Raw genomic sequence first — 25,875 nt, 5'->3', positions numbered from 1 at the left:
GGACGTCACGACGGGGGCTGGCGGCGCTCCGGCGATCCCATTCCCCATGGCAGGTGGCTTCTTGATATGGGACGCCACGGTCGCCAGGGACGGCGGCGGTGTGACTAGATTGGCGGCTGCGCGGCCGGATCTGGGCCCAGGCGTGAGCTTGGTCTCCGAGTCACGGTCAGCGCGATGACGAGTGCGACACGTCGGCAGCTGGACGGATCTGCGGGATTCCATCTTTGTCTGGTCCTTGACAACCCGGGCAACTCCGGGGGAAACCCTAGATCTCCTTGGGATGAAGCGATGGCGGTGCTTTTTTGCCATAGTCCCTCTTCAAGGCATCGTTTTGGAGTTTGCTACGGTCGAAGGAACCAGCGAGGCCGGCGGCGTACGCCCGGTGGTGCAACTGCCGATGAAAATCGCGCCGACTACGGTCATGGCGGACGATGACGTCGTCTTTGATGTCGTTTTCTTGTCGAGGCATCGTTGTTGCAGTTGGCATCATCAGGCTCTGGATGCTCCGGGGGAAACTCTAGATCTGGGTCTCCCGGATCGGACGATGATGGCGTTCTTAGTAGCACTTTCCCTCATGGGGGCATCGTTTTGGAGCAAGTGATGGCTGGAGGTGACAAGAGGAGCAGCGGTGCTTCATCACACACATTGATGGTGTCGGATCTCGATGGCATGGCGCTCTGGAGATTAGGCATCTGATGTGCGATAATGGACTCGCGCAGGAGGTCGACGCTGTCTGGCGTCGTGGTGGCGTCGGCGGTAGCTAGACCGGGCAAGGTTCATGCAGCAATACAGCTCTGAAGACGGATTGGTGGCAGGTGGCTGCGGCGGCCTCATACCCGGCAGGCGTCCTGATTGAGGAGCACGCCGGACTGGTGGGTGCCCATACCCGGCAGGCATCCTGGTTGGGACCTCAGGTCTTACATGTTAGGTTTGGCTGCGAGGTCTGTTTGGTACTAGGCCCAGACTATCAGCATCCCTTCATCGATTGGATAGGAGTAGCAACATTTTTGTTGCCTAGACGGTGGCTTCAGTCTTACTGTTGTATGACTTTGTAAGATCTTGTGTGATAATTAATAAAGTGGCTGCATGCATCGTCCAGATGTAGAGGCCGGGGGTCCTCCTCCATTTCTAAAAAAAATTCCCTTTTACAATTTCGAGTTCTCATGTCCGTGTTCAGACTTCTAGTCCAATTTGAATTCAATCAAAATTGAGAAAAATTCTGAGGTTTGCAAGTTGGATTGTACTCAACACAGAATGCATACAAAGCAGCAACAACTAAAAGCTGGAGTAGCGTATTCCTAGTTTAATCTGAGTGTCAAATCACAAAAATTGTTTGAACTGACGTGTATTAGGTTTTGCCTTCTTTAGTTCACAATCGAGGTGTTTTAGGGGAGAAAGGCTTGTGAGGTCGTGGCATCCTTCATGGAGAGGAAATATTTACAGGTGTACATGATTCCCCTTTCATAGATGTCGCAATGACATTACTGACATTCAGAACCCTGATTCGGTTCATATCTGCAGGCCATGAGAGCCAACTATCACACTCTGCAGACCATGAGAGCCAACTATCACACTCCATGGTCACCACTGTAAAAAAAAGGGCAGAGACCCCATGCCCCTCTCTCCAGCCTTTCTATCCCCAAATGATCCATAATACCTGAACTTCAAGCTAGAGATGCAGTGTTCTACTATAGAATCCTACAAAATGACCAAAAATGACTTGTTTGGGCTTCTCTTCATCGGCTTGACAAGTTTGTGCACAAAGATGTCCTTTTTTGGATTGCCCACTTGATGTGCCTACTTGCATTCACCTTGCAAACTTATCTACATGCAGCGGAATTTACTCAAATTTCAAAATGTGCTAGACCTTTATACCTTAAATTGAAACATCTATGAACTTTATAATCAGAACAAGGATGAAACTTGTCAATTAATTGATTACTTTTCCATTTAAAACAAAGTACTTTTTTTTCATGGAATAACTTCCGATCTATTCATCTTTAATCATGGCAGTGTCATGAACACCAGAAATTACATCCAGATCTGTAGACCACCTAACGATGACTACAAGCACTGAAGTGAGCCGATGGCGCACCGCCGTCATCGCCCATCCCTCGTCAGAGACGGGCAAAATTTATTGTAGTAGACAAACGGGAAGTCGTTGTGTTAAAACTCCATAAGACCAGCGCACCAGAACAGCAAATGCAACCGTTGAAGAGTAGCGTAGATCGGAAGTATCCAACCTGAGGACACACGAAGGAAGCGGACTATGGTCATATCCATGCAAATCCACCAAGGACAGATTCGCCGGAGACACACCTCCACACATCCACCAACGATGCTATTGTGCAATTCCAGAAAAAGCTCTTGTTTGGCATTTTCATTTCAGTACCGAATTCGAATATATCAATCAGATGACCATGGGTATGAGTCTCTTGTTTCACCTCCAGGTGTCCCATTTATGCATCTGTTCTTGTAAGCGATAGCTATCCGTTGACAAGAAATCACTTAGATTAATAAGGTTTTGTGACTACGAGTTGCACAAAGTGGCAGAGACAATGGCCTAGGTTTTGAGTGGTATGGATTAAATAAAATATCATAATAAGCATGGTAGATCAACATTGGGGTCAACATTAAGAAAGACAGACCATGGGATATGGCCACGATGGACTTTATTGAGGGCCCGACGCCAGGGGACTATACACGCTAGCCCAAGCTACTGGTTTTATCTATAGATTCAAGGGTGAGCATGTGACCGTGACTAAATCTAAGAATAGGTTCCCATCTTGGCACTCTCGCGCAGAGATTCTTTCCTTCTTTTTCCCTTGGTCGATACAAGGCCAATAGACTTTTATGGAAGCTTTAACAATTTATGGACTAGTTGTGGCACTAGCGCTTTTATTTGCGAACCCTTTTGTTTAATCTTAAAAAAAAATTCTTTCGATTTCGATTAGATACTTTTTTCTTTTTTTAGTAAATTGGTATTTGCTTCCGCAATTCCAATTATATCAATACTATAGAGGATGATGGCAAACTATTCCCATTGAGTGCTTCAAAGCCGATTGACACCGGTGATTCAGTAAGTTGACTACTTTGTTCGCACTTCCTATTTGCGTAAGAAAAGTATTTCACTACTTTGTTCGCACTTTCTATTTGCGTAAGAAAAGTATGCTCCTTTCCCTCCTCCAACTGCGAGAGTTCACTAGCGCGAAAGAAAAATAGATGGATTGAGCGACGAGACATTAACCCGGATTTATCCCTCCTCTCTACTATCTACCGGCTAGACCTCAGTATAGTGCAAAGCTGAATTCTGCTTCTAACCATCAATAAGATTGATTCGAACATGACTCACCAATGGCACCATCGAAGAGTCGGATTTCTTTGTTATAACTACCGATAAAACAATGGAGACACAAACTGAAATTGTTTTGCACTTCTGATATGACAACTTCCACTCTCGCTAGGACCGCATAATGGTTACGTGTTGCACTTAAGTCAACTGTGCCACAAATCACCTTGGATGCTTCTTTTGAATGCACGATTCCATGTGCCATACGGGTCGCTTAGGGCTAATGCACCATCAATCAACTGGTGATCATCATTTTCTACTTCGCCTGCCTTGATCCTGATGTCATATTCCACTAGGATAGTGTCGTACAAATCTATCCCTCGGTTAGGGCCAACCATGTTGATGACAGAACCCTACAAAATCTTTATTGTTTAGTTGCTCTTCATACAAAAAGTAAGAAATAGCTAAAGCTAAACATACTTCTCTTCAACTATTTTACTTGCAACTGAATTTACTTAAGCAATATCTTACAATCGAAGACCAAGATCTTTGTCATGTATCAAACTGACTGGTTACAAAGTGCACAACAGTGTTCGGGCACGGAAATTTGGTCCCCTATATTGATTTGATATTGTTCGAATCGTACAAATTTCATAAGCCTGTCAAAATGAAAAGAGAAAATAAGACGACTTGTTGTGATGCGATTATTCATGCTATGCATCTTCATATAAAAAAGATGTGTTGTGTGCCAAGTAGCAACGAAGAGCCCAAACTATTATGTTCGATTTTTGTTTGGAATACATGACATCCGATATCCATAATTTAGAAGTTTCTCGTAGTAACTAATCATTTCAAAATATAAAATTGGTATAGTAATGGCTTATACAATCCAAACTATGCTACTTCTGGAGAGATTAATCACAAAGACATCTTTAATGATGCAACAAAAATTAAGTGCTTGTTTTCTATGTACGCGGTAGGTTTGGTCTTACATTGTGAAATGACGAATATCCATACTGTATAAACCATGACCCGAGGTGGTGTTGCCCATGTTGCAACATCCACTTAATATGAGGACTTCCCTAGTGGGTGATTTATACTATATATGGAATACTTCAAGGGGCCAAATACCTGCTTCTATACTTGAGAGGGTGAAGTAGTCTTATTCCTTGACATAATTTCAGGTAAGTATGGATTTGCACCCGCTTCACGATGATGGGATCATCCCTGCATATATTGACAACATAATTAAGGAATGGCTCCAGATTATCCGCTATGTATCCATAAAACTCTACTGAGCAAAAACTCATACTTAGTTTAGCCAACTTTAATGAGAAAATTTGTAACACACGATTAGGTTGATGCCGCGAGCAAGTTCCGTTACGTATGATGCAACCTGTGGGTTCTACCGACCGAGCTTCATAAAGAAAGCAAGTTACATTGAAATGGAAATCAATACTGGAAACAAATACTCGCCATACCACAAGTAAACATGCCACTTGAGGATTCCATGGAGCTATTGGAAGTTTTTTCTTTTTATCTGAGAGAAGATTATCGATGCTCTTTTTATTCGATAATGCTATCAAGGGAACGTTCCCTGAATTTTGCTCAATCAAAAGATTTTTATTTTAGATAACCCAATGACAAAGAGGGTAACATTCAATCACCCCAGAAAGGAAACTGTTCATTTTAGTAGCCCATGATATATCATAAACCCCTAAAATATTTGTTGGTAAAGTTTACCCCAAATGTTGAAATACTCGAAAGGAAATCATTTTGAACAAAGTTCAAACGACAAGGCCCCGTTTGGTAGATGGGAGTGCAAAACAAAGGAACCGAAAAAGGCATAGGAATCAGGCTTCCTTTGGTCTTGGCGGATATTATGTTTCCCCTAAAAGAACACGGGAAACCTTAGGAAAGTTTCCCTTTCCTAAGGAAACTGTACAGACTTGACAGACATTTGAGCTGACCTTATGTCGGGAGAGGAAGAATCAGGTGGAGGATTTGCATTTGAGCGCGCCGCGGCGGACAGGCACTTCAAAAACTGGCAGGACGATGGATGGTAAGTTTTCGTGGCGCTCGCGCAACACATCCTGGCCTTGGCCGGACGGATTCACGCGTCTGCCGATGTGTCCATGTTGAACTCGGATTCCGGACGCGCATCCTTGATCCGAATTGGAGTGGAGCTCGACTTATACAGCAGAATCTATATAAGTGTGCAACATCCACAATATAATTCATCGCTTTCCTTGATCGCCCAACCTTCTGCCTACCCCGCGAGACAAGAGGACAGAGCTCGCGTTCGCCACCACGCCATGGCCGCGCCCACGCAGAGCAGCCCGCTCCGCCGATGGAAGCGTTTCTTCCGCGCCTTCGACTCTGTGGACGCCGCCATCAAGCCCTCCGACCCTGACCACTCGCGCGACGAGCTCCGGCGCGCCAGGGGCGACATCGTGGAGCAGCTCTGCGACGCCGCGGACGACGACCAGGCGGAGCGCCTCTGCGGGATGCTCGACGACCACATGGCGGAGTCCCTGGAGACGCTGCGGCTGGTTCCGGTGATGCCCAGTGTGTTGGTTTCCACGGACCTCGGCAAGTCCGTCTGCGCGCTGCGCAGGCACGAGTCGGAGCGCGTCCGCGTCCTGGCCAGAGGCCTCGTGAGCGGGTGGAGGGCGTCGATGAAGGACGAGCTCGCCAAGGTCAGAGACGCGCTGCACAAGCTTGACAACATCGACATGCCGCAGACAAATGAGGTCACCGTCGATCAGCAGCAACATATCTCCGCCGATTCTGACATAGCCAAGACGAAGGCGTCGGTCATGAAGACGGTGGCAGTCAGAAAGGATGCGTCCGGTTCCGCCGCCGGGGACCGTGCTGGCCACTGTTCCGAGGAGAAGATGGAAGCCGCGAAACGCAAGTTCCGCCAAGGTTACCAAGAGACAGAGGACGCCAAACGGCTGCGCAGGACACAATTGGTGCAGGCGCCCAAGATGATGCAGCCAGTCAGGAGGTGCACCAGCTCCATGGTCAAGAAAACCTTGGCGGTCAGGAGCCAGCTTCACATCGCTTAGGGCTCTAGCTCAAACAGTTGGAAAGATCCAAACTAATGTTTCTGTATCCTTCTTTTCGAACATGCAGTACTGCAGTTGTAACTTGCACTACTGCAATGCAGTTGCTTGCTTGCTTGCCTGTTCTGTACGTGATCAATGGAAGTTGATGAATTGAAAGCGAGATTCAGTGCTACAAATCTGCTGAAATCTGTAAACCAATTACTCTTCATGTTGGGAAATATGTGAATTGTAATTCTGCACGTACCTAAGCAGTAAGCAATCAATAAATATCTCTTTTACAATTTTGAGTTCTCATGTCCGTGTTCAGACTTGTAGTACAATTTGAATTCAATCAGAACTGACAAAATTCTCCTCTTATGGGACGGAGGGGGTACATATATACGACAAACCATGATATACAACCACAAATAGGTAAAAAAAGAAATGAGGTTTGCAAGTTGGATTGCACTAAACACATACTGCATACAAAAATGCCATTGTTTGAACTGACGTGTGATCGTGGCATTCTTTAGTTTACACATGAAGGTATTCTAACGGAGAAAGGCTTGTGTGATCGTGGCATTCTTCATGTAGAGGAAATATTTACAGGTGTACATGATTCCCCTTTCATACATGACGCAATGACATTATTGGCATTCAGAACCCTGATTCGGTTCTTATCTGCAGACCATGAGAGCCAATTATCACACTTCATGGGCAAAAAATTACTTATTTGGGCTTCTCTTCATTGGCTTGACAAGTTTGTGGACAAAAATGTCCTTTTCTAGACTGCCGACTTGATGTGCCTACTTGCGTCCACTTGCAAACTTATCTACATGCAGTGAAATTTACTCAAATTTCAAAATGTACTAAGCCTTTATACCTTAAATTGAAACAACGATGAACTTTATAATCAGAACAAGAATGAAACTGGTCAATTAATTGATTACTTCCATTTAAAATGAAGTACTTTTTTTGCGGAATAACTTTCGATCTATTCATTTCCAATCATGACAGTACCACGAACATCAGAAGTATAGAGTAATAAAAATTAGATCCAGACCAGTAGACCACCTAACGACGACTACAAACACTGAATCGAGCCGAAGATGCGCCGCCATCATCGCCCCTCCCTCGCTAGAGTCAGGCAAAATTTGTCGTATTGGACAGTCCGGAAGTCGTCGTGTTAAGGCCCCATAAGACCAGCGCACCAGAACAGCAACCGCTGCCATTGAAGAGTAACGTAGACCGGAAGTACCCAACCTAAGACACACGAAGGAAGCGGACTACACCCATATCCATGCAAATCCACCAAGAACAGATCTGCCGAAGTATGATATGTGTTCAACGTATCTATAATTTATAAAGTGTTCATGCTATATTTACATTAATTATATATGCTTTTGATGCATTTTCATACTATTTTTATGGACTAACTTATTAATGTAATGCCCAGTGTCAATTCCTATTATCTGCATCTTTTTTTCTCACAGAAATCAATATCTAGGAAGGTCAAAAATGCCGCGGGGATTTACAGTGATTTTTTATGAAATATATATATAATTTTTTGGAAAAAGAGTCAATGCAAGATGCTGCCCGATCGAGGGCCCCACAAGCCAGGCTGGCACGCCCTCGCACCCAAAGGCGCACCCCTTGGCTTGTGGGTAGCCCTTAGGTCGGTTGGAACCCGTCTTTCGCCGCAAGAAAGCCAATATCTGGAGGAAAATTCCCTCAAAATTTTAGCCTGGTCGGATTTACGGATCTTCGGCTATAAAAGTAAAGGTGAAAGGCCAAAAAAATATGGGCGAAACAGAGAAGAAAACAGAGAATGACCCAATAACGGAGGGACTCTCGCCCCTCCGGGCGCCATGGAGGCCAAGAGCCAAAGGGGAGAACCTCTCCCCATCTAGGGGGTGTGGGAGCTAAATCTGGCAGATCTCCGAGAGACTGAGCCAGAATAGCATCTTGGGATTTTACGAAGTCACCACAGACGCGTCACAGTCGACGGGATCGTCTCCTACCACTGAACGAACATCGTGGGAAGCCTGAAATAAATCCAGGAATAATGCGAGCACCAATGTCAAGTCTAGGACTTGAACTTTGGTGGACTGGAATACTACTGTCTTCTTAACCATCCAACCACAGATTGATTCGCTATCAGATCTTATCTTAATATGGTTTTGAAGTTTATCGCTAATCTCATTATTTGAACCGGGCCTGGATATTTTTGGAGCCATGTAGAGAATTGCATGTTATCTCCCCTCCGTTTCAAAATATAAGATGTATTATGTTTTCAATAGTTAAATTATCTTTGTTTGACAAAAATTATAGCAATGTATATCAGCATTTAAAATATTAAATAAATAAAATAGAGCTATTGACGAATCTAAATGACAATGATTTGGCATTATAGACATTGATATGCTTCGTGTAAACTTTGGCCAAAGTTGTAGGAGTTTTGACTTCTCAAACTTTTGCAAAGTTGGAGCAGTCTTTTTGAAAAAGGAATAAACCTTATATTTTGGAATGAAAGAAAACATTATAGAAAAGGAAAACAAATTGCCACCCATTTTGAAGTTTGAGATTTATAGCCTAAAATAATTATACGGCAAAGCTAAAATCCTGCCAACTGGTGGTTTGCAACAGGCGCGTACGACGCGATAGCCGCTCGATCCGCATCCAACGTCGCGCGTCGTCCGTGTTGCGCGCAGCACGCGTGGCGATAGCCGTTACATCCTTTCTATGTCGATGACAAGCGGGCCCCGCGAAACCGCCTGTCTCGCCCAATGCGCATGATCCCCACTCGCCCCTCTCCCTCTTCGCCCGCATTACTTCTTCCTCGTCTGCTGCTGCGGTTTCCATTCGAATCCCCTCTCGCTCCCCTCCTCCTCATCCGCGACGGTTGCTGGTGGTGGCGCGTTCCGGTTCGCGGCGGACGGCGTCTGAATCTGCGGTGAGGAACGCATTCCCCACCCCTGTTGTCTTCCTGTTTTGCTCCGCTCATACCTTCCCGCCGGTCCGCCATTGATTTTTGCTACACGGAGCCTTTGAATCCGGTGGGTTGTTGTTCCCATTAGGTTAGATTAAGGCCGGCTTCTAGTTTCTGAATCGGCGCTGAGCAGCGCATCCCCCCTTCCCCCACCCCCACACCCGCCCCCGCTCTGGATTCCTTTTGCTCCGCCTGCATGCTTCGCTGTTGATTTTTGGTGTTCGGACCCTTCGATTCCGGCCGGTTGTTGTTCCCATTAGGTTAGATTAGGTCGCCTTCTAGTTCCAGTTGAATATGGCTCGGAAATCTGGTTCAATTTGTGGTAAATTATTTGGCTGGTGGGTGTGGATAGGTCTTCGTGGTGGTAAGCGTGGTCAGTTCTACTAAGGATTTTGTTCTCCTGTTAGTGTTGTGGATGTGGATTTTTAGGACATCCAGTAGTGTTTGGTGTTTGTGGATTTTAAGTTGTGCATTAGTGGCTGAGGATTTGAAAAGTAACCCTAAGTTTTTTCACAAAATGTTGTTTTATGTTGGTTTTGTTTGATGTGGTCTGTCTATCGAATTAGGCTTTGTGGTGCTCCAATTAGCATGTTTACAATGCTTGAATTTCCTGTGATGTTTTGTTCTGTTTAATTATCATGATGTTTATATTGAACTTGCCAATGACATTGCACTCAAATTACCAGATGCTGAAACACTGCTATTATCGGTGTTGTTTTGTTATGGTTAAATTATCATTATGATGGTATTACACTTACCATTATCATGTTACTGTAGTTACCAGTATTTTTCTATTCTAACTACATGCAGCACAATGCTCATTTCTTATTCAATGGTTTGGTTGTTTTTTGTGTGCTTACCGACATCATTTTTGTGATTATTAATGACCATGTGTCAATGCTAAATTTATCATTGGTAATTTGGTTGTACATCATCAAATTGATGCCGCCTTTCTAACTTACCGATTCCATTGTGTCTCAATTATCAGTCACACATGCTTTTATATACCTGTGCCATCTGTTTTGCTATAGTTTAGCAGGTGTGATGAACCAAGTGTAGTTTGCTTGATTTCTTTATCAGCTGTATTATTGCTTTGTCAAACACCAGTTTTATAAATGTTGTTGTTAATTGTGATATCATCTTTTCACAAGTCATCTAGTGGTTTCATTCGCTTTTTTTTCCTACGTGTCAGGGACACAATGCCGAGGAAGCGCAAAGGAGATGGTGATGGAATCGATGAGGTTCCTTCGAAAAAGGCGAAACGCCCTCCTCCGCGGAACAGAGCCTCACCCAGTTCGCTTCTTCTAGCATGCAAGGACATGAATGATGACAGGAAAGCTGCCATTGATGATATGGATTTAACAAGCCTTCGGAATATCCAGTGTGACCATCTATTCAACAATCTCAGTGTGTGGCTTGCTGATCTGTACGAACCCAATTCCCGTGAGGTGGTCGTACCAGGGCGAGGCAGGCTTCCGGTTAATGAGGAATACGTGCATCGTGTTATGGGCGTGCCGCGTGGAGGAAAGGATGTCCCTTACAACCTCCCTACTGAAGCTGATATTGAGTTAGGGCTTGAGTTGTTTGGCGAGCTTGGATATGCCCCTAAAATGACTGATCTTGTTGATCTCATAAAGGGTTCTGAAAATGCTGATGATACTTTCAAGCGTATGTGGCTTTTGATTGCGGGGAATACAATCATTGCCCCGACCACCTCCAACAAAGTTAGCCCCAGATGGTATGCTGTGCTGGTAAGTTTTTATGTAATTCTGTCGTTTTCTTTCTTGTGTGCCTGATAACTTTACTATATGTCAGTGTGGTAACTTTCATAGTTTTTTGTGGTGCATTCGGTGAACTTCAGTTTCTTTTTGTTTTTCAACTTGCAGCGTGACATCGATGGTATTAAAAATATCAATTGGTCCAAATTTATTGCTGATGAACTACACAAGGCGCTGTTGAAACGCAAGTCTACCAGGGGTTGCCTTCTCTTCTACAATGTAAGTGACGATGCTTTCCTCTTACCTTCTCTTTTGTCATATGTCATTTTTTTGTCATTTTGTGTCTGATTTTTGTTCGTGTTTACCATGATGCTTGTATATTTCTTATCAGCTACTGTACATTCATGCGATTGATCTTTCTGAACTTAGCATCGTATTGCCTGATGGTCCTTTTCCCATCAATGTCTGGACAAAGAAGCTGATAACTCTTGTCCTCGGCAAGGATGTTCAGGCTGACAAAGTTTCTTTCGGGAAACTTCCGGTAATCTATATCTATGTTTTTCAGTTCACACACTGCTTTGCAACTGCATTTTCTTTTCATTGTTTTTTGTTGTTACTTATCTGACTTGTCGCTACATTTTTTTCTAGTTGAAGCCTGAGTTTGGCATGAATTTCTGTCTGTTTGGTGGTCTCGAAGGTCTTGACAAGTTTATGCGTGTTCATACTGCCCCAAGCTGCAGTCAGGAGGTGAGCATGTAACCTCGTTTCTTGTTTTTTTTGCTATTCTCTGTTTTTTCATAGGCTGATAACTTATTTGTTGCACTCAATGTGGTGACCCTCTTTTGATGTCAACTTGACACTCTTTACTAACTTGTTTGTTTCCAATGTGTCATATCCTCTATAAAGGATAATAATTATGATGCAACCATGTGATAATTCTTAGTGTAATGCCTTGATAACTTTGTTGCATTCCTGTGATAACTTGATATCATGATAACTTTGGTTGCATTCCTGTGACGATTCTTTTTTTTCTAAAGCCTTAGATAACTTAAGTTTTTTTGCTGATATCTAACTGTGCTATTTTAGCTTTCTCGTATATTGATCTTCATTTTCATGGTGACTGAATGTTTGTTAAATCATGAATACATTCATTTGTTTACTGCAACGACACCACACATTTGTTTGGTATTGTTCTTTGTGTGTGCTTTCTGTGAACTCATGATAACTTTTGTTGCATTTTGGTGATAACTTACTAATTATTTTTATCTTTTGCATTTTTTATGTTGAACAGAAATTTGCCAAATCAACTCAGATAGTTGCTCGGTTCACGTCCGCTATGGCTGGCATCCTAGGCAATCTTGTGCAATCATTCACCGCTTTGGGTGATGAGGGCCATTCAGATGCATCCCGTCAGCTAGACGTTGGATTGAATGTTCTTTCTTCTGCTGCCTGTACGACAGCAAGGACCACGCGCTCATCGCAAGGCAGGCGGCCAGAAAGTCCTGGAAAGAATGTTGATGAAGATTCTGACAGTGATGACGAGTATCATGGAGGCAATGACGCTAAGTCTGATGCTGACTCCGATGATGATGACGATTTTAATGATATGGATTATCGAGTTGTTTGTCATCGCCGTAACGATCCTTTTGTTGCTTCAGGAAGTGGTACCGCGAATGTAGATATGGGCAGCGGTCCAGCTGATGATGACACCACACATCTGGATGATGCAACTGTCAAAGCTCATGAGGACACAGGACCAGATGTTGAAGACACGCCTGTCTGCCCTGTCGATGAGAACCTCAATGAGTCTCAGATCTTACTCACTGGCACATCTCATGCAGCATCCGTCGGATCAGGTGATGGAGGGCTTAGCCAGCAAGGTCTGACAGACACGCAAGCTGAGGCGGCCACTGAATCTTCTGTCAAGCGGTGTGGTTCTCAGCTTCTGAAAAATTTGGCTTACCAGAGGCGCAAGAAACTGAGGCTACCATCACCCCCCCCCCTTCAGCTTCACCAACTGTGCCATCACCCCCCCCCCCCGGTCCAACTTCACCAGTTGTGCCTCCCAGCCCATCGCAAAGGCCGTCTTCACCAATTGCACTGTCAGCAGCTGAAATTCATTTAGCTGTGAAGAAAGTTGTGGTCCAGGAGCTTGGTATACGTGTGGCTGAAAAGGGAACCGGTGTCACCGTCCCACTATCCACCATGCGGAAGGAGGCCCCACGCAGGTGAATGATTATTTCCATTGGTCTTTTTTATCAATGATGTGCCTGAAACAACATGGTAAATCCAGTTGTTTGAGTAAGGTAGTTTGGGTAATTTCATGCTGGTAATTAACTTGCTCATTTTTCCCTTGCAGGACACCTGGCAAACAATCTATTGCTGCTAAGGATTCAGAGATTGCACCAGTGAAAAGTTATTCACATTCTTACTTTCATTTATGTTCAGTAGTTCTTTTCTGTTTTTCTATACTGTTTTCATATGCACTGAAACTATAGTTTTGTTTTACACCTACCAACAAGGTGGTTATTTTTTTTGTCTGATAACTTATTTTGATGAACATTGATAACTCAACTTTGCCCCCTGATAATTTAGAGTTACCAATCTTGGTAACTGTATGTGCTTGTAACATTTGGTTATTTTTTTCATTCAGTGCACCTATGAAACAAGTTGCTGCTGCTAAGGGTTCACCAAGTGTATCAGGAAAAAGGTGTTCACATACCTTTCTTGTTTGCAGTTATTCAAAACAAATTGCTGGTTTTTTTGTTCATATCATTTGATAACTTTATATTTCTTGATAACTTTGTAATTTTTTCCCTGGATGCTAGTTACACCTGAAGTATGTGACATCTTTTTTTGTTTGAAACATATGGTAACTTAGGTTTAACAACATGTGTAATCTCACTACTACCCTTGTGTACCCATATTTTCAGTCGTTCAAAAGGTAAATCTGCTGTGAAAAAGGTGAAATTCGCCAAGACCAGATCCTCTCCACGACTAAGGGCAACATTGTCACAGACAACATCATCGGAGACAACAGAAGTTATCCATCTTGATGAATCTCCCACGGCGACATCTCCGTCTGATAAAGCAGCAGCAGCTAGCAAGGGCGCATCTGATGCTGTTGCGGCGACATCGGCTGGTGTTTCTGATGACCCTGTAGATCAGCTTGTTGCAGCGGCAACTCTTACTGTTGTTGTCGAAGATATCGCCAGCGCGGCTGAGGCTGTTGAATGTGAAAATGAGGTCGTTCCCAATATAGTGCATGATGAAAGTGAAGGTATTTCTGTGTGCCATCACCTTTCTTTTTCTTGTATGTAATGATGATTTATGTTGACGATGTGTTGAATCTTTTTCCGCTGTAGCCGTTCGTGTCACTGAGGAAGTTGTGGGAGGTACCCGAGTCAATATGCCTATTGATACGGCTACAGCTGGAGGTCAAGAGAATGATGCCCATAATCCTGCGGCCACAGGTTGGTAACTTCACTTTCTTATGTTGATAACTTGTCTGTTTAAGCCATGATAACTCAAGTTAATGTTCTGGCATTAACAAATACAATGTCCTCTACATGTTTTCCTGATGCATTTTTTCCTTATTTGTGTGTTACTTTTGGTGTTTGTTGCAGTAGCTGACCCTATGTTGGAGTCGAGCACCCCTGGAGCTGGAGAATACGATGGTAATTTTACGCCACCCAGCTGCTCTATCGGGCTTGATGCCATCTTTGGTGCGAGTCCACAAGTGCCACCATCTAGTGAAGCAACTCCAACGGCCCAAGCTGCACCAGCATTGGCTCAAGTACCACCTGCAGCACCACAAGCATCGACGACGGCGCCGTCGTCTCTAGTTCCACCTGCAGCACCAGAAGCATCGGCGGCGGCGCCATCTGCTCAAGTACCACCTGTAGCACCAGAAGCACCTGCAGCGGCGCCATCGGCTCAAGTACCACCTGCAGCACCAGAAGCACCTGCGGCGGCGCCATCGGCTCAATTACCACCTGCAGCACCAGCTACTGGTCCTGTCGCTGTTCTAGAGCTCGCATCGCCTGTTGCTGCTGGCTCGAAGGGCAAGACAGTGGTGAAAGTTACCAATGCGCAACCGGTTGCTTGGGCTCCGCCACCCAACTCTGGTAAGTGAAGACCTTGTGTCTTCGCTTTTCTGCAGCAAAAGTGATGGATTGAGATATGTCAGTGTACATCGTATTGTTTGTGGCTTGGTGTGCTCTTTTTATTTATGTGCTTGGAATTTGCTATCCTTTCGTGTGTATGGATGAATGTAATACTACTTCTATGCTTTGTGTGATGTAAATGAACATCTGTGCTTTCAGTACCCGGAATATATATTTTTGTTGTGTCCGCTACAATATTTTGTACGATGCTAGCATAGACGATAACTCCAATCTCTTTCCCCCTGGTAACTTTGTCAGTTTTGAAAGCTGATGTTATCCGTTACTGATTTTAGTAAGCGAGTGATACATACATCTCCTATCATTGCCTATTTATTTTCCTTAATTTGTTGTCATGCTTACAAAACAATACTGCACTGGTAGTAGCAGGTGTGTACTCTCATTCATCTGAAATTTGTTATTATTCCCTCGTTTTTTAATTACCCTGATAAGTCTATATGACACTATCTTCGTAACTCGAATGTTCAAATCCTGACAATTTACGAACCATTGACATCATAACTCCAGCCACATATGCATTCTTTACCAATTCTGGGCTATACAATTCTTTTTGGTCTTCTTTTACATGTTATGATGATTTGATGATATCACAGCTGTTCCTCATTATGCACCAGTGCTATCTAATTTGTTCTTTAAAAAGTCCATACCAGTGTGCTGGTAATCCACATTCACATTACCTGGTATTTTCTGTATTGTGTTCCTGATAACTTATTGTATATTGTCTCAATTTTTTATACTTGTTTCTTTGCAATAATTTATCTTGTTCATCACTACTGTTCATGTCCTCATCGCTCTTTTTTTATGTAACACCGGAAGGTGGTCGTGTGCAAGTGTATGATGTCGAGATTGACAATGATGAGGTTCTCATGTGGTGGGAAGAATTTGAGCATGACAATCCAGCATTAAAAGGGAAATCTAATGTTCAAATAGTTGATTTTTTTCTGCTCCATGAACATTGCAACCCTTGCACAAACCCCTTTCTTTGTTTTTCAACTATGGACCACCACTTGATAATTAAAACATGTGGCAGTTGATAAGTTATGACCCATCACTTGATAATTCTTTCACCCATCTGCTGATAACTCATGTTTTCATTGTTTTTTTTTACTTTTTGCTTTACCCATGTCCTTGTTACATTATACATCTTAGTTATGTTTTTTCTGTTTTACCAGACAACCCTCAAAGTCCAACATTTGTTACACCAGAGTTACCACCTCGCACAGAGCATTTAGTACGCAGTTCAACCCCTAAATCCTTTATTCGGAAAGGTAGGGTCACCCACCCGTCCAAATACCTGCTCCCGCCTTTTGCCACCCTCACACCGAGCGAGGAGGAAGAGTTTGTTTACAATGAAGTTATCAAGCATACTACTGATTCTAACTCTAAGATTAAAGAGTATGTTTCCATCCTTTTTCTCATTTTTTTAACATAAACCATTATTTGTGTGCCAATTTTTTAAATGTATTTGTTAAATCTTTTTTTTGTATTTGTAGTGTTAGGGTCATCGACATTGATGGTAGGTGGGTCACCCTCGGTGAGCTTGCCAATTGTGTGAAGGGAGTTGGGCAACTATTAACCAGCATTGCCGAGTTACATGTTCGCATTCTCCAGTATAAGGAAACGCCAAACAGGCTCATCTTCCCTTGGCCGCTATCTGTGTATCTGTTGATAGGAGACTTCAATTCCAAGTGTGTATTGAAGTATTTTCGACGGGACAAGTTTTACATTCTTAGTCACCAGGATCAGGTATGTTATGTTTGCTAGATTTGGTATGTTATGTTTGCTGGATCTGGTAACTTTACAGTTAGTGTCTTGGTAACTTCCTGTTAATATCAGTACTCTTATTTATTTATTTTACCCTGATATTGTTTGTTCTTCATGTCATGATAACCTCTTTCATGCACACTAGCAACTTTGACCTTTCTGCCCTGATAATTTTTTTCTAGTTGCCTCCCATGTGAATTTCATGACCATTTGTTATCTTGGTAATTTTGTTTCTTTTATCTCCTTCCATGCTTACTGCCTTTTAATTTTTTGCAGCTGCTATTCCCTGCTTTGCAAAAGTTGGGCCTCGGTCCACATGACGGGCATTGGTATGTGTTGTCACTAAATCTTAGGGCGAAGCGGTTCGAAGTTCTAGATTTATTGCGTGAACAAGATAGTCCTTCTCTTCTCGAGCATGCAACAAGATACATGAACGCTATAAAGAAGGCTTGGTTGATAAATTACAGGGACTCGCATAAGCAGATTCAGGACTATGAACTTGTGTGCATTGATGTGTTGAAACAGGATAATGGGTTAGTTGTGGATTATTCACTCTCTTTTTAACACCCCACTATATGTTCTTATCGCTGTTTATTGACCCGGTCGCAAACTCCAATTAAACTGATTTTGTGTTGTTTTTTTATCACAAATGTTTCAGCATTGATTGCGGATTTTTTGCCTGCACGTACCTTGAGGTCTGGGATGGCAAAAATGTTCCAGCCTTAACTAAAGATAAAATTCCAGCTCTCCGGAAAATTTTGACATTGAGGTGGTTAGATCATGATCAAAACAAATGCAAACAGTGGTGTTATCATTTGTTCGGCAGTGGGTGATGAGGTGATAAATTTTTTACGACAGTTTGATAACTTCTACCAAAATGTGCTGATAACTTTTTTACATGAATCTGTCATGACAATGCCATGGAGAAAAGTGTTGACATGCTGTTTTACTATAGTATACACAGTCCAAAGTCACTGACTAGATGATAAATTCACTACTGTGATTATAATTTGTATCACATTTGATTTGATAACTGCAATCATGTTCTGGATGAAGACCGAGATTACTTTATTCTATTTTTTAGAAGTGCAAGAAGGCCTAATTTTTTGTTCATAAGTAATACAATGCAGTGCTGGTAGCCTTCAAAAAATGTAGATGTAAAATTTTTGGATTTACAAATCCATGTCAATTCCATCATACATTGCTGGTAACTGGCATAATAGGGTACTGATAGCTTGCTTAAGATATAAAAAATTTGGATTTACAAATCCATGTCAATTCCATCATACATTTGCTGGTAACTGGCATAATAGGGTACTGATAGCTTGCTTAAAATACAGATATACACTTTTTTGCATTACAAAGCCATGATAAATCCATGATACAATGCTGATAACTGGAATGTTATGGGGCTTGTAGCTTGCACATTATGGTCCATGAAAAGAATGTAGCCACCATCTTCCCTTTTAATAGCACCTTCTTCATTTATCTTGCTAGGGGAGATTTGCATTTGCGTTTGTCATGGTCCAGACTCCCGCACACACCACATTTCCTTTTGGCTTGGGTTTTGCAATCTCAAAACCTAACTGCTTTCTTTTTGACTTTGGCCGCCCCTTCATTGTAGTCTTGGGAGGGTCTAGTATCAACTTTGTGTTTGAGGACAGAGCTGCATCAGGATGTGGGGGTTGGATGACAAAAGCATGATTGTTTTTGCTAGCATGTATCGTCACACGCACACTTTCTTGCTGTGTGGCAGGGTTACCCTATCGCTGCACATTAGTAGCACTTTCTTGTTGTGTGGCGGGGTTCCTCCTGTCGCTGCACATTAGTGGCACTTGTTTGATGTGTGGCTGGGTTCTCCGGATGTCTTGCATCGGGGGCGTTTTGGTGTTGTGTGACGGAGTTGTCTTCATTCACCCGCCCCACAGGTATCGAGCAGGGATCCAGCTGTCCTTGAAACGATCTTTTTGCTTCTTCCTTTTCCTTTCTTGCTTTTTTAAGTTGATTGTTCTTCAGGGTTTCAAGCTCCTCCTTGAAATTATACAGGTGTTTTCTTGCCAATCTGGTCCCGTCATCTGTTAGGCAAGCGTCTTTGGCTGATGCCTTAAATTCTTTAAGAATTGACGTGTATCGCATGACGCTTTTCCCCTCCTCTGACATCGACTTCTTAACTGTCGGCTATTCGAAATCAGGTTGAATAAGATCCTCCTCTAGATCCCAGGTCCACCTATTTAGGATGTACTTTTCAGGTATCTCGTATACCCCAATTTGGTCCATAACTCGTAGTACGTGCGCGCACAGTAGCCCGTCACGATCAAACTTGCAGCAAGTACACGAGTATGTCTCTTCATCCATGTTTGCTTGCACATGGTAGTCCCTGTCTCCATATTTTGGTATTATCCCCTGCACTGAGCTGACCTTGAAAGTACCATCATCCAATGCGTCGCATCTGTAGGCTGATTTCACCTTCATCTCCACCTGGAACTTGCAAAACAAGTTATGTGTGTACAGCCCCCACACCTGCATCTCCAGCGGGTTCATCGAGTACATTTCGGTTTCTTTGTATACTATTTCCAACTGCTCTTTTGACACGCTAGCCATCACCTTATCCTGTATCGCAGTGTACTGTTGTGCGAATTCGACCAGTGAGTTGTTTGGGTTGACATACTTCTTGAGCACAGAGTTAAAACCCTCGCTTCTTGCCGTGGTCTGCAAGAACGGGAAAAAATCGTGCATATAGTATATCGGGACCCAACACTTCCTGTTCTCCCACAGCCATTGGAATGCTCGTTGTCAGTCTGGCCATACGCTTCCATCATCACCCACCACTTGTGCTCAAACTCCTCAACTGCATTCATAACATAAACATGGTAACATCAAGTATTGAAGGATGGTAACATTGGTTCAAACATATTTGGTAACTAGGAACACCACTGTTGTTGATAATTCTGTCACACACACCTGGTTACTTTAGTTCAAGCATCATGGTAAGTACTTTGCACACAGGATGATTTTTTTCCCACAACGAATACCACTCTGTGTGTGTAGTACAAGCAACATTTTTAACTAGCAACAAAAAAGAGACTCATATCAATCAGCACTAGTTGGTGATTGAAAAGTTTTGTTGTAACTAGTGGGGTGAACAACTGAAATGTGTCCATCAAGCATGAACATGATAAGGGTAGTACATAAAATAATTAATATAGGTCATTTTGTTATAATCCTCTGGTAACTTGTCACCTTATTAGATGGTAACTGTTGATATCATGCATCTAACCCATTTCTCTGTGTTTTAAGTTAGTGAGGGTGGGAAGTAAAATACCAGTCAGGTTGTTGTCAACACAATCCTTGAATCCATTGTTTAGTGGCTCATCGTCAGCCATCAGCTTCCCAAGCTTCTCTTGTGCTTTTTTCATTATATGCCAGCGGCAATTCCTGTGTACTATCTCGATGAACACCTCATCAATAGCACTCCTCATTGCAAAATCTTAATCTGTTATTATGTTCTTTGGCGCAATTCCACCCATTGCATGCAAGAATGCATTAAACAGTCACACAAAGTTACCAGCTAGTTCGTTTCGAACAAACCCACAACCAAACTGGATTGACTGCCCATGGTTATTAATGCCAATGAAAGGCGCACAAGGCATTTTGTACATGTTTATCATGTATGTTGTGTCGAATGAGATGACATCATTGTATCTAGCATATGCCCTGCGTGACGCACCATCTATCCAGAATAAATTTTCCACTCTGTCCTCATCATCAAGCTTTATTCTCCAATAGAAATCTGGATCTTGTGCCTTCATATCTTGGAAGTACGAGATTGTGCTCCCCACATCAGCATGGCGGTACTCCATCCGGAATTTAGCTCGCTGGTTTGCGATGTCCTTTGTTGTGTATGGTACATCTTTAGGATTCCCGTAGAACCATGACATTAGTTGCATCTGTCTTGTTGTCTCTATGTTGCATCCGTGCAATATCTTCAAGAAGTCCTGCTCATCTTTTGGAATGTTCCTATGTGATGATAGGAACTTTGTCAAGGACAGCTTTCTTATTAGAGGGTGGTTGTGTTCGTCGTTGAAGCGTTTGACTCTCCACCACGCATCCGTGTGGGTGATGTAAAGGTGGGCTGGACATCCCGACCTCACAACCTTCCCTCTTTTCCTCTTCACGATGCCTTTTGGGTCCTGCACATCCTCTGTCTCCTCCTTGTTTGTTTTTGGCTTGCCATATTTCCCACAACCCAAGAGGACTCTGCTTACAGTATCGTCTTTAATTGTTTTTCTGTATTCCAGTCTCATTCCAAACCCATGTCTCAGTGCATATTGCTTGTAGTGATCATAAGCTTCCTCAGGAGGTTTCGGTGTGGAGTATGCCTTGGTGTTTTTGTCTCCCTGTTCAGCATTCTCTCCTCCTGTTTCTGGACTTGCTGGCTCACTGACTGAATGATCAAAGAAGCTTTCTCTCCCCCCTATGCTGCTAGTAGTCGGTTCTTTGCTTGTCTCTCGGACCATCGGGTTGCTTCTAGATGTAGCACCTGTAATGTTTTTGAAGTTGTTATTTTGTGTTATATTTCTGCATGCCAAAACTAGTGGTAACTTGTACTCCAGTTGCTTGGTAAAGTTTGCATGCATTAAGATGTTTTTGTAGCTGTAAAGTGAAAGCATGTAATTGTAATACAGATTGCATGATAATTCGTATGCAGTAAGTGTGGTAATTGTACCTAATTTCATGGTAACTTGTGTGCATTAAGCTTTGTGATTGTGAACTGATTCATGTTGGATGCGGTAGTTGTAAATAACATAGGTGGTAGTTGCAATCCAATTATGATGGTAACAAGTCTGTGTATAAAAATGTGGTAGCATGGTAAATGTTTTACCTTCGCCTGTTTTGTTGATGTTGGCAGAACCAAAGCTTGCCGTGTGTGCATATTCACACTGTTGGTTTGTCCCCACACCACTCATCATGATATCCACATTACCTCCGTTGTCATGCGACATTTTCTTGTGTTGCAGCACCTACTAGCACATATGATTGCATCCATCAATTTTCCACACTTACAAGCAATTTTGATTATTTTTTCGCAACAACTATATTTTTTTCTTTTTCTGCACTGATTACTTCTTTTTTATAACATGTATCATTTTGGGAGTAACCGGCGTATGGGAGTATGACAGCGATAGTTCCTATCAACCTCATTTCATGAACATCATTTCTTATAAAAAAAATCTGGTGGCAACAATGTAAATCAAAACATGGTATTTTTGTAGTGTTTTAGCACCTTTGGTTCTGAGTTTTCCTGGTAAATTGTAATGAATTAGCATGATAACTTGTTCTGACATGGGTTTGTTCAATATAAAAAGGATCTTTTTTTATGTTGAATAAGTGTTAAAGGATGCTGATTACTCAATGCACACACGCTGGTAATCTATATTCAATCGAAATGGTAAGTCAGTTATTAATGAGAAATTTCATACATGTAGTTCTAACATGCTTCAAAAAAGATAGCTTGATAGAGTGATGATAATAACCTATATGTTTTTATGTTGGTAATTTAATGATGAGGTAACTCAATGATGTAATCTGTAGGTAGGAACATGGATCAATTTTACCAACTTTTTGGCTGTAAAAGAGGAAAATTTAGTCAATCTTTTATTGGTAACCTGACTGAATTTGAATGGTAACTCAATTACAACCGAGGAATTACACACATGCAGTAAAAGTACTACCTTTTTTTGCATCCTTTTGGCTTTCTTATTTAGTTCTATTTGTTCTTTCCCCATGTTTTTCCCCTTGATTTTATTGGTATGAAATGCAAATGCAGCATGTGTATAGAGGTTGAATCACTTACCTCCTTTCTTTTTTGCCTGATTATGACGAAATTGAGACGAACTGATGTATTTCTCCTAGTAGCATGCGATAACCCCTGTGATGTTGTTGTGGTAAACCGGGCCCTCTCTCAAATCCTTGTGTTTGGTGGTGTTTTCGTGGTTTTTTTGGTGGATCAGATCTGGGGCGGAGGTCGCCGACAATGGAGGCGTGTCGGGGAGAGAGAGGAGAGAACTGATCGGGGCAGGTGGTTGTTTCTTGCGATGGAGGTAAGAAACTAGGTTTTGGGATGGTAAGTCACGTGCGAGGGGGGTGGGAGGTAGGCCAAAGGGGTTGTGTTCTATGTCTTGGGCCTCATGCGTTGCGCGTGGTGGGCCTCGCGAAAGAAGGCTAAGTCATGGGTGGCTCTGCCGAAGTGGGTCACGCACGGGAGGGACGCGGTTGTACGATCGTGCGGATTTGTCGCTAACCACCAGTCGATTGGTAGTCAGTCGCTTCCATAATTATAACCGATTTTCCACAAAGCTCCAAATCCAACTAATCCCGAAGGCCTGCTCTCTTCTCTGAACGCGTGGCGCAGTGCGCGTCGCCAATAGTGCACTACGTACTTCGTCCCTCACCTACGAGCTGTTTCGTAGTAGAATGATTCTGATCCATCAATTGGGCAGGACACAAAGCTATGATTAAAGATGCAAACTAAAAAAAAAGATGATTAAAGATGCAAACTATCATTTGGCAAAATTCTGGAATTAGTACTACAAAAAATTTGTATTGGATTGTGGGGCCCTCCAGGTAAGGAGGATACCTTAAAAATTTAGCGTATGCTGCGTATTGCAGTGTGCACACGGTATTCTTTAGTAAAAGGCGAAAGAATAGTTCGCTCTGTGCCCGCTGCGCAGCTGCGTGCTTTCGAATGGACGGCTTGGCCCTCCTTATATACTGCTGTCTGGTAGAGCTGTGACATCGAACCAGCGGTGTGGGACTATTCTCTCAGCGAAGCGAGGGTCTCCTCTGCGCAGCCGCGAGCGGCTGCGATTGTGCGAAAGGCCGAGGCCTTCACGGACAGGGGCAACCCAGTAGGCTTCTGGGCCCGGTGATACTACTACTACGGGAGCAAATGCCAAGGCCGCATACTTACAAAAAGATTCCTAAAAAAAGCATACGTACAAAAAGATTAAAAACACAAACCCCTGTTGTTATCTCTCGCTCGTTTTGATTCTAAAAATAAGTAAAAAAAATCTCCCTCTCAATCTCTCCTTGATCGGACGACCCACTGGTCGGATGAGATGCAACATTGGAAAGAATTGGCCTACGGAAAAACGGGTGTTTTCTCTACGAAAAACCAACCGAGTTCTCTATGCCCAACCGGTAGGACCTTTCCTCGCCCTCTCGCTCTTCGCTCTTTCTCTCCCCCAAACCGGGTAGATAAGGGAATTTCAAGTAAAGAGAAAAAGAAGATAGCAACACTCAAAACGAAATGGGCTGGCCCGATAACAATTGCGTCCGCGAAAGAGAACAACAGCCCAAATCTTCGTGTTTTATCCAACGGGGATAAAATTCGAATGATGATGGATTAAAATCAGTCAAGTGAAAAAATAACAATTCATTTTTATGTACATCTCTCTCTCATGTGTAGCAATGCTGGACTGTCATTTTCTAGTGGGATGAGTATATTTTTTGCCTCAACTCCAAAACTCCAAAACTTAGTCCCTCGACTATCAGAACCAGATAACTTTAGTCCCTCGAGCGGTTTGCATCCAACGTGAACAGTGTGTCGGTGAATAGTAAATTCAGAAAAAAAAAGCAAACAAATTAAAAAAATCTGAAATTTCATGGCATAAAAAAATACTCGTGTGACGCATGCAGAATTTCGTGGTATTACGACATTCAAGGACCTCATGACTAAGAAAAAACAGTAAATTTGTACATCGGTGAACAGTAAAATCAAACAATTTGCAAAAAATGTTTAAAAAATGTAATTTCTTGGAACCAAAGAGGCTTGGGTACGCAAGGTGCTTGTAATTTTTCACGATAGAATGACATCCGAGCAGCTCTAGCCAAAAAAAAATAGTGCACTTTTTTCAAAAGTTTTTTCCGAATAAAATTTGGTTTTTTACCAGGAGGTCCTACAATGTTCAAACACCATGAAAATTTGCATGCACCTTGCTCACTCAAGCATCGTGAATACGAAAAAAATACTTTTTTTATTTTTCTTGCTTTTTTCGAAATTAGTGTTCATCGACGTATAAATTTATTGTTTTTTCTTTGTCATGAGGTCCTGAAATGTCCAAACAGCACGAAACTTTGCACGCACCTTGCGCACTCAAGCATCTTGAATGCGAAAAAAATCATTTTTTTATTTTCTTGCTATTTTTTCAAATTTAGTGTTCATTGACATATTAATTTATTGTTTTTTCTTTGTCACGGGGTCCTGAAATGTCCAAACAGCGCGAAACTTTGCAAGCACCTTCCGCACCCGACTATCTTAGATCCCACAAAATTTCTGAATTTTTTGCTATTTTGTTCGAATTTACTGTTCGCCAATGCACTGTTCACGCTGGACGAAAACCGCTCGGGGAACTAAACTATCCGGTTTTTAAAAGTTGAGGGACTAAGTCTTGATGGTTTTGGAGTTGATGAGCGAATTTTGAACTTTTAGAAGAGTTGAGGTTCGAAAAATATATTTATCCCTTTTCTAATCGACACTATTGTGATATTTTGAAACTATGAGAAGGCAGTACTGCAGAATTGATAACACAGTTTCCGCAAAAAAAAAAAAGAATTGATAACGCAGTAATACTCTCATTTACAACTCCATTGCAGCTCAAGCTATCTACATTTTTCAAGCATGCTTACAAGGTGCGTTCGTCCCTGGCAGTAAATTCGTCAATATACATTACAAAATAAACGGTTTTGCTAAACATCATGTGCCTGGAAATTTTGGTGGCACGGGAGCCGACGATAGTCAGAGGGAGCGAGTTAGAAACTTAACTAGGGGGTGCGGGGGTCGCCGGAATTGTTCGTCGGGGCGGTTTAGAACGATGGTCGG

At 42.6% G+C, this 25,875-nt stretch overlaps 1 non-coding gene across 1 annotated transcript; it reads right to left on the bottom strand.

The window, feature by feature from the left end:
• Positions 1 to 23,609: 23,609 nt before the first annotated feature.
• On the bottom strand, positions 23,610 to 23,727 carry LOC123171654 (U5 spliceosomal RNA). The gene has a single exon (XR_006485338.1). It is a non-coding gene; the product is annotated as a U5 spliceosomal RNA (small nuclear RNA).
• Between the last annotated feature and the right edge of the window lie 2,148 nt (positions 23,728 to 25,875).

This window comes from Triticum aestivum, chromosome 7D, assembly GCF_018294505.1.
Source record: "Triticum aestivum cultivar Chinese Spring chromosome 7D, IWGSC CS RefSeq v2.1, whole genome shotgun sequence".
NCBI lineage: Eukaryota > Viridiplantae > Streptophyta > Magnoliopsida > Poales > Poaceae > Triticum > Triticum aestivum.
Note: the sequence above shows the minus strand (reverse complement) of the source record. Positions and strands in the feature narration are given on the sequence as shown.